Source organism: Lactuca saligna, chromosome 4 (assembly GCF_052625555.1).
Source record: "Lactuca saligna cultivar CGN05327 chromosome 4, ASM5262555v1, whole genome shotgun sequence".
NCBI lineage: Eukaryota > Viridiplantae > Streptophyta > Magnoliopsida > Asterales > Asteraceae > Lactuca > Lactuca saligna.
Genome location: NC_136420.1, coordinates 35,652,497 through 35,657,783, shown reverse-complemented (window position 1 = coordinate 35,657,783; position 5,287 = coordinate 35,652,497). Strand labels below are relative to the sequence as shown.

The 5,287-nt window shown below is 33.6% G+C and overlaps 1 long non-coding RNA gene across 5 annotated transcripts; it reads left to right on the top strand.

Annotated features, from left to right (window-relative positions):
- Nucleotides 1–1,203: 1,203 nt before the first annotated feature.
- On the top strand, nt 1,204–3,437 carry LOC145038421 (uncharacterized). Of its 5 annotated transcripts, none has more exons than XR_013679364.1 (6): nt 1,204–1,302; nt 1,418–1,554; nt 1,719–2,200; nt 2,355–2,407; nt 2,530–2,900; nt 2,974–3,437. It is a non-coding gene; the product is annotated as an uncharacterized LOC145038421 (long non-coding RNA). The 5 variants fall into 5 exon arrangements; XR_013679363.1 differs by having other exon boundaries at nt 1,210–1,554; nt 1,719–1,888; nt 2,124–2,200; nt 2,974–3,434; XR_013679361.1 differs by having other exon boundaries at nt 1,210–1,554.
- Nucleotides 3,438–5,287: the final 1,850 nt, after the last annotated feature.

Below are 5,287 nucleotides of genomic sequence, written 5' to 3'. Positions count from 1 at the left end.
AGGGGCAAAACATTAATTAAGATGGCTAATATGGTGACATAAGTATAGAGACATATATTAAATGTGAAATTTTAATTTAATAAAATAAAAAATACAATAAAATGACAAGTAGAAAATAGAAAATTCAAAAATTTTAGAAAATTGCATGTGTCAAAAAACATGAGAAAATGATATATGACAAAAAGTTTTTTATTTATTAGGGATGATTATATATATAAACCATTTTTAATAAATATCTTTTATATATATATATATATATATATATATATATATATATATATATATATATATATATATATATATATATATATATATATTAAATGTGAAATTTTAATTTAATAAAATGAAAAATACAATAAAATGACAAGTGGAAAATAGAAAATTCAAAAATTCAAGAAAATATCGTACGTCTAAATACATGAGAAAAAAGCATGTGCCAAAAAGTTTTTTTATTTATCAGGAAGGATTCGACTAATCACAAAGAAGATGACCGGGTCATATCACTTCTAAAGTATGTTGCTCTTTTTAAATATATTTTTTCGAATGATCGATCATGTGAAAGATAACACGCTCATGCTAAATCTTTTCCAAATTTTTTGCTCCGCTTTTGCTTTATTTTTTCTATTCCTCTTTTTTCCAAACCTTTGTGCACCGTCTTGCTTCAAATTCTCAACTCTTAAGTTTCATTCCTGCCCTCCGCACCAGCCATTAAATATTAGATAATTTGCACAAAGTAGCTCATAACAACATTTAAAGGATGAAATGCATGATTATAAAGCAAATATGTACAAAGAAAGGTGGAAAATAATAAAAGATAAAAATTAGCATGAAATGCAACCTGTAATTCTTTGATTTACATCAACTTTATGCTCTATGAGATACAGCTTGTTTTTCAATTTTTAACGTTTTTAATTTTCTCTTTTACACTGATTTTATGTTCTTTGTGATACATTTTAAACCTGTTATATAATATATTAATTTTGAACTCCTTGGTGAACAGTACTTCTTTATAATTGGTTGGAAATTTTCTTTTATTTTTTCCTTTCTATTTGATGAGTTTTTTTTTTTTTTTTTTTTTTTCGTTGGTAGTGCTTTCCATGTGTTGCTCATTAAACCAACCGTCTCCGTACCCGATAGATGACGTCCACAAATCTTCCACCGCTACACATATGCTTGCCACGAATCTCTTTCCACCGCATGTGGCTTTTACTTAGGGGTTTTTCTACTTCTCTTGCACTACAAAATGAGAAACGGTGGAAAATGACGACGTTGAAGACCGTCACCCACTTTACATCTTCTCCGGTATGATTGGCTTTCTTTTGTGATTTTAGGGCTTAATTGATATTTTTGGTTCTCCGATTCTCGCTTATTGTTTGTATTTTTTGAGATCGTACTTTGGTTTCTTCTACATGGCTAGAGGCATCAAGCGGATTGTATTTGAATATGGAGCTTTCTGATTCTTCCACTTTTTGCATCGATTGAATGTTTCTTATCCGAAGTTCTTCAAAATTGATCTCATCATTCTCTCATTTTATGGACGACGAACTCAGTTGGGTGAGTAAGACGGTTGATTTTCGACTTTCTTCTTTTGATTACCCTAATTTTTCCTCCAATTAAACTAATGGGTTGTTGACTTTCTTCTCCTTCTTCTTGAAGAAATGATTTTGGTAGACCTTCGGTTGTTCGATGTGGAGTTAATGGATTTGACGGACTTGCAGGATACCGATGGTGTTTGCAACATCGGCGCACTGGTGGTTAGTTAACCATCTTGGCCGGATTATCATCAGCATTTACCGATGATGAAGAGGTCTTTGTCATCAGAAAGGTCTTGGGTAACTGATTCGCTGGCGTTGATACAATCAAGAACGTTGTCGACGTCAAATTGATTGTATGCTCTACAATAACAAACCTAGAATCGGTTCACTATCTGCTTTTTATTCTCTCTTTCCATAATTTTGACTAATCTACGACCATTCATGGAATTTATGATTTCAAGATAAGTATTGGCTTAATGCACACAATGTTTTTGACAAAATGCGATATTGAAGATTTTCGTTTCTATGTTCATATTTTGATGATACTCCTACCAACCTGGCTGATGTGCCTTTGCTTTTTTGTTTTAGGTGATACAGGTCACTTAAGGACTTTGGAAGACACTGATGTATGATTAACATCTTAAAGATACCATGGTAATGTAAAGGTATTACCTTTCTTGATTTGCCATCAATTATTGTTCTTATTATTTTATTTTTATGAATGAGATGATATAAATTTCTCTCATGTTATTAGGGTAGTATTAGCTTTCCTTATTTGATTTCATATTGGCTAATTTAAGGGATCCATATGGCTATTAGGTAAGATTTTCTTAGGATTAACTGTAGCAAGAAAAAGACACGTCCATGCACAGGTCATCACACTTCTTATTCATAAAATTTCTTATTTCATTAACCGTCATGCGGGTCCCATTTACACAGTATTTTTTATTTGATTTATTGTAGTTGTTTCATCATGTTTTGTTGATTGTAACAGTTTAATGATTTACAAGAGTGTTATCTGCAAAAGCGGAGACATTAGGAAAAACAAACACATACGCAGGAAGAAAGGGAAGGTCAGAATGTGAAAGGAGAAGGTTATCATGATGGAGTTAAGGACTTTCAGTCTGTGCTTTCTGCATTTACAAGATACATATATTCATAAATTAGTGATTACTTTTAAGTTCTTAGATTTGAAATTATTGGTTCAATTATTTAAAATAACAACTAACTGTTAACATACATATAGATGGTTTTTCGATTGGAATTTAAATTAATCCTTTTGCACTTATAGGTGCAAATTTGGAAGCAGTAAATCCATTGATATCCCGAATCACCAATAAACCTATTGTCGGTTTCCATGATAAGGTTAGTTGATTTGTTATCATTTTAAAATGATATTAGACTGTTTATATAATATATAATTTATTCAATGTAATAGCAATAGATGGAAGCACCATCCGATCCAGTCATTTACTTCGGTATCTTAGAGATTGAGGAAAACCGAAGAAGAAAACAATATTGTGAGGGAGAGAACACAACGCTACCGTGAAAAAAAGAAGGAAGATCTACAAATACACACACAAAAGTAGTGTTTATTAAATATTGTTATTTACGTAAAAACAATAAATAGCAACGTACTTTCAGTTTACACATTTTTTCCTATTTTTTGAAATTTCTTTTCCAAAAACATAACAACATTGTCGTTAGGTGCATTTTCGATTTTTGAGAGTGAAATGCCATAAATAGCAAACATCACTTCAGATTAGGCAATTAAAGCGGAATGTTGTATTCTTCCTCTTTAAGTACTTTATATCTTTGATTTATGGTGTTTCTACATATAGCTATTGAAATAAACATTATATGCTTTTGACTTTTTTACCCTTTGGCAAGCGTAACAAACCTTGAGACAAATATTCACTGCAAAACTGATTGATGTAGGACAGAAACAAGATTCCTTCATATCACAGCCACGCATTGCATTGAAATCGGTTGATATTTTAGTATTGTGCATATTTTTTTAGGCCGGCATTGCCAAAAGGTAAGTGGTTTGGCTTCATGGATTGTAAGAGAATTCATTATGTTTTGAAAAATTTGGTATATGTAAAGCATTTTAAGTTTGTTGTTATTTCCTGTTTTTTTATAAAACATAATGAAATACCCTCCAACCCCTAAACTCCAACACCCGCAACGTGAGATTCTTCCCTAGTTAATTGTTAAATTTTTTATTACTTTGTGAACAGTTAGACGAAGATATATTTTCCATGCTTTAACTAGGTTATTTTTTGATTTCGATAGAATCTTCCGATATTTATATGATAAGATTACGATATTGTAAAATAGAAAACATTATAAATAAAATGTCAATCATAATGCCCAAATAAATTAAATGTAGAAAAATAAAGTTATTATAAAATCTATAGATTTATAATTGTTTCTTGTTTCGCGTTATAAATTACTTTATGAGAATTTCAATGAAGGAATGTTAACCTGTAACACCCCATTCTTTAAGTGTTTAATTATAAGTCCCTGAGATTTAAGAGGAAGGGTAATTCTAGTCCTTTTGCGAGAAATGAGTTTCATCCGAGAAGGTTTCGGGCTGGTGTATGTGTTAGAAGCATTTGGGCTTCTCGTCACCCCCGTATGAATGTAAAGTTATTTGGGAGCGGGTTTAGATTAGAGCAGTTGCGGTGTTTTGAAGTTGATCATTGTTTATAAGCTCTTTGTGGTATAAGTGGATAAAGGGTCCCATGCATGCATGGCATGCATGCAATTATTAGTGAAGTATGGCTGGGTACGACTAGCGTAAGCTGGACGTACGCCCAGCGTAAAGGGGCGAAAAGTTGTGGGTGGCCGGGTGAGTACACCCATCGTACCAGGGAGGTACTCCCAGTGTACTCTCAGAAACCCCAAACCCTATTTTAGGGTCAGCCACTATATAAGGAACATGTTTGTTCACCCCTTAGCCTCCTTATGCTCATCTTCAACCTCAGAGAAACCCTAGATCTCGTGTTCTCTCCATTATTGGGTGTGTTTGACCTTGGAAAGCTCTTTTTGGAAAAAGAAAGGCTTGAAGGAGAAAAGAGAAGTTGTCAAAAAAGAAGAAGAACGAGTGGAGCTTGTAGATCTGAAGAGATACCATCCTTTGGAGCTTGTTTGAGGTATAAAGCTTCTTTCTTGACCTTCATATTGTGTAGATCTATGCATTTTGAAGCTTTGTCACCATTCTTGTCCCAAAAGTCCTCACCTTGTTGCATGTATTGAATTTTTCAAGATTATCTGTCCTTTCAGACCTTTGGAGAGGTCTTGAGTGAGAAAAATGAGGTCCCAAGGGCTGTAGTTGTTCCATGTGTGAGATATATAGGTCTTAATGGATTAAGACCTTGGATTAAGAGCTTAAGGACGTCCCAAGTGATAAAGTCTGAGACTTTATGAATTCTAATCATATTTGGCCTATGGATCTGAAGTTTGGGCTTAAGAGCTTAAGCCATTAAGAGTTTAAAAGGACTTAATGAGCATTGAAGTTACGCTCCGCGTAACCTCTGAGTACGCCCCGCGTAGAGGGCCAAAGCCCCGATCCTCATTTGTGTTTCATTGCAGTACGCCCAGCGTACCAAGGAGGGTACGCCCAGCGTACTCCTCCTGTGGGACTTTCATTTTTGGGCTTTGATTTTGGGCCGTTGATGGACAATTGGTTATTGGGCCAAGTCTGGGAATTTATGGATAGAGTATTTTGGGCCCAATTATTGTTATGG